This window comes from Rutidosis leptorrhynchoides, chromosome 4 (assembly GCF_046630445.1).
Source record: "Rutidosis leptorrhynchoides isolate AG116_Rl617_1_P2 chromosome 4, CSIRO_AGI_Rlap_v1, whole genome shotgun sequence".
NCBI lineage: Eukaryota > Viridiplantae > Streptophyta > Magnoliopsida > Asterales > Asteraceae > Rutidosis > Rutidosis leptorrhynchoides.
Window position 1 is genome coordinate 115,468,627 of NC_092336.1, and position 12,012 is coordinate 115,480,638.

Below are 12,012 nucleotides of genomic sequence, written 5' to 3' on the forward strand. Positions count from 1 at the left end.
TCGGGGAATGTATCGTGAATGTCCGATTCATCGAGTTCCTCTAGATTTGGATTTTCAAGACGAGATAAATGATCCGCGGCTAAATTTTCGGCACCCTTTTTGTCCTTTATCTCAATGTCAAATTCTTGGAGAAGAAGAATCCAACGAATGAGTCTAGGCTTAGCATCTTGTTTGGAGAACAAATACTTAAGGGCCGAATGATCGGTGAAAACGAGCATTTTAGACAACACCAAATATGACCTAAATTTATAAAATGCAAAGACGACCGCAAGGAGTTCCTTTTCCATGGTGGTATAATTTAATTGAGCCCCCGTAAGTGTCTTACTCGCGTAGTAAATAGGTTTAAAGTGATTAACGTGGTATTGACTTAAAACTGCGCCTAGCGCGAAGTCACTAGCGTCACACATAAGCTCGAAAGGATGTGACCAATCGGGAGATACCATGATAGGAGCGTGTGCGAACTTCTCTTTTAAGAAGTTGAAGGCACTCTCGCACTCGATATTGAAGTCGAATGGAACGTCCTTCTCAAGGAGTTTGGTCAATGGTCGGGCAATCTTAGAAAAGTCCTTGATGAACCTTCTATAGAATCCCGCGTGACCAAGAAAACTATGAATGGCTTTAACGTTTGTTGGTTTAGGAAGGCCCGAAATAACATCAATTTTGGCCTTAACAACCTCAATAACTACACGAGAGATTTTGTGCCCTAAGACAATGCCTTCCTTCACCATGAAGTGGCTTTTTTCCCAATTAAGAACAAGGTTTGATTCCTCGCACCTTTTGAGCACTTTTTCAAGATTAGCAAGACACGCGTCGAAAGAGTCTCCAAAGACGGAGTCTCCAAAGACGTAAAAATTGTCCATGAAAACTTCCATGAAGTCCTCGATCATGTCATGAAAGATGGCGACCATACACCTTTGGAAGGTGCTCGGGGCATTGCATACCCCGAATGGCATTCGCCGATAAGCAAAGGTACCGAAAGGACAAGTAAACATGGTTTTATCTTGGTCCTTCGGATCGATGGGGATTTGGAAGTAGCCTGAAAATCCATCTAAGAAGCAGTAGAACTCCCTTCTCGCCAAACGCTCAAGCATTTGATCAATAAATGGAAGCGGGAAGTGGTCCTTCCTAGTGGCGTCATTTAAACAACGATAGTCTATACAAACTCTCCACCCCGTGACGGTATGAGTATGAACAAGTTCATTCCTCTCGTTGAGAACAACAGTCATGCCCCCCTTTTTGGGCACAACTTGAACAGGGCTTACCCACGGGCTGTCCGAGATGGGATAAATTAACCCGGCATCGAGCAATTTAACCACTTCCTTTTTTACAACCTCTTTCATATTCGGGTTTAGACGATGTTGCCTTTGTACTACGGGTTTAAAATCATCTTCCATTAGGATTCGATGAGTACAAAAGGCCGGATTGATGCCCGGTATGTCTGAGGTTTTCCAAGCTATTGCCCTTTTGTGGGATTTAAGAATGAAAACCAACCGACCCTTTTGGTCGCCGGTAAGTGTAGAAGAAATAATAACCGGCAATTGGGACGTACCTTGAAGATAAGCATATTCCATGTGAGGTGGAAGTTTCTTAAGCTCCAAGGTGGGCGGTTCTTCGAGAGATGTTTTGATACGGAATTCATTTTTCAACCGGATAGTTTCAAATGATTCTGATTCTTTAAGCTCATCCTCCTTAAGCAATTGCTCCAACTCAACTTCCGGGTCAAAGTCACCGTTGACTTCACCCATCATGATTACATTCGACGTGTCTACACTTAATAACTCCTACAAATCATGCTCAACATAATCGTCAATAACATCAATAGCAAAACAATCATCATCGGTTGAAATAGGGTGTCTCATGGCTCTATTTATGTGACAAATCACCCTTTCATTCCCAACACCTAAGCTAAGTTGTTATTTTTGAACGTGGATGATAGCATCTGCGGTGTTAAGGAATGGTCGACCTAAAATAATGGGCACCTTAGTGTCCTCTCTCATCTCTAAGATCACCAAATCAATTGGGAATACAAGTGACTTAACCTTTCCCAATATGTCCTCGGCTATTCCAATGGGGGTATCAAAAGAGTGGTTTGCTAAGTGAATCCCCATTCTAGTAGGTTTCAAGTCTCCTAGGCCGAGTTTAAGATATAACGAATATGTCATAAGGTTAACACTAGCAACTAAGTCGGCAAGTGCATCGTACACTTCTGAATTGCCCATAACACAAAGGATAAGAAAACTACCCGGGTCTCCCAATTTTGGAGGCATCTTGCTCTTTTTCAAGATGGCCGAACATTTCCTTTGGAGGAATGCGGCGGATACCTCATGGTACTTACCTTTCTTGGAGATAAGATCTTTGAGAAACTTCCCATAGTTAGGCATCCGTTGGAGCACTTCTGCGAGTGGCATGTTCACGCTAATCTGTTTAATCATGTTTGCAAACTTCTGATATTGACTAGCGAGCTTATCCTTCTTCAACGCTTTCGGGTAAGGAACTGGCGCTTTGTATTCCTTCAATGGCGGTGATTTAGTTATGATCTTCGGCGGATCATCTTCCTTTTGCTCTTCGTCAGTCGACTTTTCACTCTTAGGCTCATCCTCCTTTAGCTCCTCATTGGTAGGTACCTGCAAAAAATTAGGAGAAACAACAGGAGGAGACTTCGAAGTCTCCCTGTTAATAACCAAACCACTTCGAGTGGTTATAGCATTCACGTGCTCATTTCTAGCTGGCCCTTTGTTGTTCGGATTTGACTGCGTATTAGATGGGAGAGCACCCGGTGGTCTCTCCGATAAAGATTGAGCAATACGCCCCACATCCCGTTCCAAGTTCTAAATTGAGGCCTGCTGATTTCTAACTTGCAGCTTTGTAGATTCACTATTTTGCCTCAAAGCAGTGATACTCTCGTCCGTTTTCATGATAAAACCCCTTAGCAAATCTTCCAACGGAGGCATCTTATTTTCTGGCTGCTGAACTGGTGGCATAGGCTGCTGAAAATTTCTAGGTGGTGCTTGCTGATTTCTGTTATTAAACCCAGACGACCTATACGGATATACCTTCTGATTACCTTGATAAACCTGATTACCACTCTGATAATTGTTAGCACCCGTATTATTCGCTTGGTTGAAAAATTGTCTCCCACCCGGAAATTCACTAAGAGCAAAATCACCCTTCTTGACATAACCCAGATAATTAGCCTACTCCTCCATTGACGGTTGATCACAATCTTTCGTCAGATGCGGTCCTTGACACAATTCACAACCAACTTTCATAGCATGCATCTCTTTAGTCATGGACTCCATCTGTCTCTTAACAGTAGCAAGTCGAGCTTTAACTGAAGCAAGCTCGTCACTAGTTTCGGTACTAGCAACATGAGAAGAGCGAGAAATATCCATCTCTTGATGCTAATCATATGAGTGTGTAGCCGTTTCGGAGATGATGTTGTAAGATTCATCCGGAGTCTTTTTCATCAAAGAACCACCTTCATCAATATGTATTTCTTTCCTCGTCGGCACATTAACACCTTTATAGAAGATCCGGACCTTATTGAAGTTGTTCAACCCGTGTTGAGGACAATTACGTAACATCTTACCAAACCGTGTCCATGCATCATAAAGTGTCTCATGCGGCTTTTAAGTGAAGTGATTAATGTCACTTTGCAATTGAGCAGCGTTAGAAGCTGGAAAGAAACGCAACAGAAACTTATCTTCCATCGTAGTCCAACTATCAATATCACCTTCAGGTAATGATTCTAACCAGTCCTTGGCGTCATCTTTCAACGACCAAGGAAAAACCCTCAAGTAGATAACTGTATCTTCGACATTCGAAATCCTGAACAAATTACAAATACTCTTAAAATTCCGAAGATGCTCAAATGCATTGAAATGTCCCGTTCATATTGATTATAAACGTTCCATATTAATTGATTTCGTCGCGAGGTTTTGACCTCAATATGAGACGTTTTTCAAAGACTGCATTCATTTTTATAACAACCATAACCTTTATTTTATCGATAAAGGTTTAAAAAGTATTACGTAGATTATCAAATAATAATAATCTAAAATATACCGTTTACACACGACCATTACATAATGGTTTACAATAAAAATATATTACATTAAAGTAAGTTTCTTGAATGCAGTTTTTACACAATATCATACAAGCATGGACTCCAAATCTTGTCCTTATTTTAGTATGCAACAGCGGAAGCTCTTAATAATCACCTGAGAATAAATATGCTTAAAACGTCAACAAAAATGTTGGTGAGTTATAGGTTTAACCTATATATTATCAAATCATAATAATAGACCACAAGATTTCTTTTTTATAACACATCTCTTATCAGACATTTCGTAAACTGCATAGAGATAAAAATCATTCATATGTTGAACACCTGGTAACCGACGTTAACTTAATGCATAGAATATCCCCAAAACAGAACCTCTCGTCTGTATAATAATCTCGAAGTACTAAGCCATCCATAACCTGAATGGGGGTTGTTAAGCCCAATAGATCTATCTTTAGGATTCGCGTCAATTAGGGGCCATTTCCCTAATTCTTAGGCTACCAGACTTGAAGGGCGGTATTCGGTTTAATAATCCAAAAATAGAATGTAGTTTCGCATACTTGTGTCTATTTTGTAAAACATTTATAAAACTGCATGTATTCTCATCCCAAAAAATATTAGATTTTAAAAAATGGGACTATAACTCACTTTCACAGATTTTTACTTCGTCGGGATGTAAGACTTGGCCACTGGTCGATTCACGAACCTATAAAAAATATGTATGTATATATCAAAGTATGATCGAAATATATTCACAACACTTTTTATTACGTTTTAATGATTTAAGTGTATTAAGTCAGCTGTCCTCGTTAGTAACCTACAACTAGTTGTCCATAGTTTGATGTACAGAAATAAATTGATATATATTATCTTGAATCAATCCACGACCCAGTGTATACACGTCTCAGGCTAGATCACAACTCAAAGTATATATATTTTTGGAATCAACCTCAACCCTGTATAGCTAACTCCAACATTACAGCATATAGAGTGTCTATGGTTGTTCCAAATAATATATATGTGATAATGCTAAAAACGAACATATATTTCATAGCATTATCCCTCAAGAAAGACAAGCTTTTAGTTGCAATTGTTCTATTTACAAGTGATATTCATTTAAATATTAAAAGGTGAAGACAAAAGACAGATTCGACGAATTGAAGACGCAAACGACCAAAAAGCTAAAAAGTACAAAGTACAATCAAAGTGGTTCAAATTATTGATGAGAAACATCTCAAAATTACAAGAGTACAAGTCGCAAAACGCAAAATACAAGATATTAAATTGTACGCTAGGACGTTCGAAAATCCGGAACTGGGACCAGAGTCAACTCTCAACGCTCGACGCAACGGACTAAAAATTACAAGTCAACTATGCACATAAATATAATATAATATTTAAATAATTCTTAAAATTATTTATATATTATATTTATTTATTAAAACGTCGACAAGCTTGAAACAAAAATATGTGAGCTGGTACCTACCTCCATGCGATCGCATGGCCTGTAGGCTTGTTTTCCATGCGATCGCATGGGCCACTTTTTGTGGCTACATGCCTATAAATTCGCAGTTTTTGGTCGAATAAAAACCATCTTTTTCCTCTTCTCAATCTAACGTATATATATATATATATATATATATATATATATATATATATATATATATATATATATATATATATATATATATATTATAATTTTAATTTTAATTTTAAATTCTAATAATAAGGGTATGTTAGCGAATGTTGTAAGGGTGTAAGTTGAAATTCTGTCCGTGTAACGCTACGCTATTTTTAATCATTGTAAGTTATGTTCAATCTTTTTAATTTAATGTCTCGTAGCTAAGTTATTATTATGCTTATTTAATGCCGAAGTAATCGTGATGTTGGGATAAATATTAAAATTAGGTAATTGGGCTTTGGACCATAATTGGGGTTTGGACAAAAGAACGACACTTGTAGAAATTAGACTATGGGCTATTAATGGGTTTTATATTAACTAAATGATACCTCGTTGATTTAATATATAGACTTATAATTTGACGTATTTATATATTACCACATACGCTTGACTGGGTACGGTGGGCGGGATATCTATAAATACCAATAATTGTTCATTTTACCGGACACGAAACTGGATTAATAGTTAATAGACTTGTTGAAACAGGGGTGGATTACATTCAAGGTTAATTGGTGTAATTATTAACAAAGTAGTAAAACCTTGGTCTACACGCAGTCGATAACCTGGTGTATTCATTAAACAAAGTATTAAGACCTTGTTACAATTCGAATCCCCAATTAGTTGGAATATTTGACTTCGGGAATAAGAATAATTTGACGAAGACTTTCGCACTTTATGATTATGACTAATGGACTATTATGGACAAATCCGTATGGACATATTGAATAATCCAGGACAAAGGACAGTTAACCCATGGTAATAAAACTAAAATCAACACGTCAAACATCATGATTACGGAAGTTTAAATAAGCATAATTTATATATTTCATATTTAATTGCACTTTTAATTATCGCACTTTAATTTATTGTCATTTTATTTATCGTACCTTTTAATTATCGTAAATTTTATTTTATCGCACTTTTATTTATCGCAATTTCATTATCGTTATTTACTTTACGTTTTAAATTAAGTTATATTTATTTTTAATTTTTTACATTAGGTTTTAACTGCGACTTAAGTTTTAAAATCGACAAACTGGTCATTAAACGGTAAAAATCCCCCTTTTTATAATAATAATATTACTTATATATTTTTGTATTTTTACAAATATAGTTTTTAAAAAATATAGCGTTAAGCTTGTTTAAAAGATCCCTGTGGAACGAATCGGACTTACTAAAAACTACACTACTGTATGATTAGGTACACTGCCTATAAGTGTTGTAGCAAGGTTTAGGTATATCCATTCTATAAATAAATAAATAACTTGTGTAAAATTGTATCGTATTTAATAGTATTTCCTTGTAAAAATTAATAGTATTTTATACCCACCTCGCACACATCAATATACATGGGTCGATATGATATGTCAAAACATTTGCATACTTGTCTATGGTATCCCAAGATTACATAATATATTAGAATACATGTATAATACAATATAAGTTAGCTAGGATATGATTGATATAGTTTTGTTACCAATTTTCACGTAGCTACAACAAGCAAAATTATCCAATCTTGTTTTACCCATAACTTCTTCGTTTTAAATCCGTTTTGAGTGAATAAAATTGCTATGGTTTCATATTGAACTTAAGTTTATGAATCTAAGCAGAAAAATTATAAGTTTATAGTCGGAAATATAGGTTACATGTCAATTACTAAAGAGGTAGTCATTTCCGTCGAAAGAACGACATCTTGATGACTATTTTGAAAAACATACTTCCACTTTGAGTTTAACCATGATTTTTGGATATAGTTTCATGTTCATAAGAAAAATCATTTTCCCAGAAGAACAAATTTTAAATCAAATTTTATCATAGTTTTTAATTAACTAACCCAAAACAGCCCGCGGTGTTACTACGACGGCGTATGTTCGGTTTTACGGTGTTATCGTGTTTCCAGGTTTTAAATCATTATGTTAGCATATCATATAGATATAGAACATGTGTTTAGTTGATTTTAAAATTTAATTTAGAAGGATTAACTTCTATTTGCGAACAAGTTTAGAATTAACTAAACTATGTTCTAGTGATTACAAGTTTAAACCTTCGAATAAGATATCTTTATATGTATGAATCGAATGATGTTATGAACATCATTACTACCTCAAGTTTTGTGGATAAAACTACTGGAAAAGTGAAAAATGGATCTAGCTTCAAAGGATCCTTGGATGGCTTGAAAGTTCTTGAAGCAGAATCATGACACGAAAACAAGTTCAAGTAAGGTTTCCACTCGAAATAAGATTGTTATAGTTATAGAAATTGAATCAAAGTTTGAATATGAGTATTATCTTGAATTAGAAAGATATCTTACTGTAAATAAGAAAGATTTCTTGAGATTGGATGATCACTTGAAATGGATTTGCAAGATTGGAAGTAAGCTAGCAAGATTTCTTGAAGTGTTCTTGAATGATTGTTTTTATGATGATTAAAGCTTGTAATTGAAGCCAAAAGATGGTGAAAATGCTTGGAGATGATCAAGTATGATGTTAGGAGTATTTTGAGAGATAATTTGGAGTGTAAGTATGAGAAAATGGAATAAAAAAATGGTGTGAAATCATAAAAACGAAATTACTTGTTATAAAGAAAAAAAATATCCTTAAGTTTGTTTTTATCTCATTAGTCATACAAGTTGTTAAATAATGGTTCCACATGTTTTTGACTCTAAGATGGCTGCTAAGAATGAATGATTAAAGGTGTATATACCAATAGTAAATACATCTAGAAGCTGTGTATTGTACGAGTACAAATACGGGTGTACACGAGTAGAATTGTTGATGGAAACGAATGAGAATGTAATTTTGAGCATTTTTGCTAAGTAGAAATACTTTGATATATGTCTTGAAGTCTTTCAAAAGTTTATTAATACATCTTAATACACTACATGTATATACATTTTAACTGAGTCGTTAAGTCACCGTTAGTCATTACATGTAAGTGTTGTTTTAAGACCTTTAAGTTAACGATCTTGTTAAATGTAATTAATCCATTGTTATTATACTTAAATGAGATGTTAAATTATTACATTATCATGATATTATAATGTATGAATATATCTTAATATGATATATATACATTAAAATGTCGTTACAATGATAATCGTTACATATATGCCTCGTTTAAATTCTTAAGTTAGTAGTCTTGTTTTACATATGTAGTTCATTGTTAACACACTTAATGATATACTTAATTATCATTTTATCATGTTAAACATAGTGTATCAATATCTTAATATGATTCAAATGTATTTAGTAAGACGTTGTTATAACGATAATCGTTATATATATCGTTTGCGAGTTTCTTAATTCAATAAACTCATTTTTATGTATATCACTCATTGTTAATATACTTAGTGAGATACTTACTTATCATAATCTCATGTTAACCATATATATATCCATATATATATATATCATCATGTAGTTTTTACAAATTTTTAACGTTCGTGAATCGCCGGTCAACTTGGGTGGTCAATTGTCTATATGAAGCACATTTCAAATAATCAAGTCTTAACAAGTTTGATTGCTTAACATGTTGGAAACATTTAATCATACAAATATAGTTTTCATTTAATATATAACATGGAAAAGTTCGGGTCACTACATTACCTACCCGTTAATTAAATTTCGTCCCGAAATTTTAAGCAGTTGGAGGTGTTGACACATCTTCTGAAAATAGGTGCGGGTATTTCTTCTTCATCTGATCTTCACGCTCCCAGGTAAACTCGGGTCCTCTACGGGAATTCCATCGAACCTTAACAATTGGTATCTTGTTTTGCTTAAGTCTTTTAACCTCACGATCCATTATTTCGACTGGTTCTTCAATAAATTTAAGTTTTTCGTTGATTTGGATTTCGTCTAACGGAATAGTGAGATCTTCTTTAGCAAAACACTTCTTCAGATTTGAGACATGAAAAGTGTTATGTATAGTTGCAAGTTGTTGAGGTAACTCCAGTTGGTAAGCTACTGGTCCGACACGATCTATAATCTTGAATGGTCCAATGTACCTTGGATTTAGTTTCCCCCGTTTACCAAATCGAACAACGCCTTTCCAAGGTGAAACCTTAAGCATGACCATCTCTCCAATCTCAAATTCTATATCTTTTCTTTTACTGTCCGCATAGCTCTTTTGTCGACTCTGGGCGGTTTTCAATCGTTGTTGAATTTGGATGATTTTCTCGGTAGTTTCTTGTATTATCTCCAGAACCGTAATCTGTCTATCCCCCACTTCACTCCAACAAATTGGAGACCTGCACTTTCTACCATAAAGTGCCTCAAACGGCGCCATCTCGATACTCGAATGATAACTGTTATTGTAGGAAAATTCTGCTAACGGTAGGTGTCGATCCCAACTGTTTCCGAAATCGATAACACATGCTCGTAGCATGTCTTCAAGGGTCTGTATCATCCTTTCACTCTGCCCATCAGTTTGTGGATGATAAGCAGTACTCATGTCTAGACGAGTCCCCAATGCTTGTTGCAGTGTCTGCCAAAACCTTGAAACAAATCTGCCATCCCTATCAGAGATTATAGAGACTGGTATTCCATGTCTGGAGACAACTTCCTTCAAGTATAGACGTGCTAACTTATCCATTTTGTCATCTTCTCTCATTGGCAGGAAGTGTGCTGACTTGGTGAGACGATCGACTATTACCCAAATAGTATCATAACCACTTGCAGTCCTTGACAATTTAGTAATGAAATACATGGTAATGTTTTCCCATTTCCATTCTGGGATTTCAGGTTGTTGGAGTAGACTTGATGGTTTCTGATGTTCAGCTTTGACCTTTGAACACGTCAAACATTCTCCTACATATTTAGCAATATTGGCTTTCATACCCGGCCACCAAAAGTGCTTCTTGAGATCTTTGTACATTTTTCCTGCTCCGGGATGTATTGAGTATCTGGTTTTATGTGCTTCCTTAAGTACCATTTCTCTCACATCTCCAAACTTTGGTACCCAAATTCTATCAGCCCTATATCTGGTTCCGTCTTCCCGAATTTTAAGATGTTTCTCCGATCCTTTGGGTATCTCATTCTTCAACTTTCCTTCTTTTACAACCCCTTGTTGCGCCTCCTTTATTTGAGTAGTAAGGTTAGTATGAATAATTATGTTCATAGCTTTTACCCGTATAGGTTCTCTGTCCTTTCTACTTAAAGCGTCGGCTACCACATTCGCCTTCCCCGGGTGGTAACGAATCTCAAAGTCGTAGTCATTTAACAATTCAATCCACCTACGCTGCTTCATGTTTAGTTGTTTCTGATCAAATATATGTTGGAGACTTTTGTGGTCGGTATATATAATACTTTTGACCCCATATAAGTAATGCCTCCAAGTCTTTAATGCAAAAACAACAGCGCCCAATTCCAAATCGCGAGTCGTATAATTTTTCTCGTGAATCTTGAATTGTCTAGACGCATAAGCAATTACTTTCGTTCGTTGCATTAATACACAACCGAGACCTTGCTTTGAGGTGTCACAATATATCACAAAATCATCATTCCCTTCAGGCAATGACAATATAGGTGCCGTAGTTAGCTTTTTCTTCAACAATTGGAACACTTCCTCATGTTCATCCTTCCATTCAAATTTCTTTCCTTTATGCGTTAATGCAGTTAAGAGTTTTGCTATTTTAGAAAAATCTTGGATGAATCTTCTGTAATAACCAGCCAATCCTAAAAATTGACGTATATGCTTCGGAGTTTTCGGGGTTTCCCAGTTTACAACGGTTTCAATCTTTGCCAGATCAACCTGAATACCTTCTTTGCTCACAACATGCCCGAGGAATTGAACTTCTTTCAACCAAAATGCACACTTTGAAAACTTAGCGTACAGTTTTTCTTTCCTCAACAATTCCAGTACTTTCCTCAAATGTTCTTCATGCTCTTGATCATTCTTTGAGTAAATAAGTATGTCATCGATGAAGACAATGACAAACTTGTCGAGATATGGTCCACACACTCTGTTCATGAGGTCCATGAACACAGCTGGTGCATTAGTCAAACCAAACAGCATAACCATAAACTCGTAATGACCGTATCACGTCCTGAAAGCAGTCTTCGGAATATCATCCTCCTTTACCTGCATTTGATGATATCCGGAACGTAAATCGATCTTTGAATAAACCGACGAGCCTTGTCGTTGATCAAATAAGTCGTCGATTCTCGGTAGTAGGTAACGGTTCTTGATGGTAAGTTTGTTCCACTCTCTGTAGTTGATACACAACCTGAATGTACCATCCTTCTTTTTGACAAACAAAACAGGAGCTCCC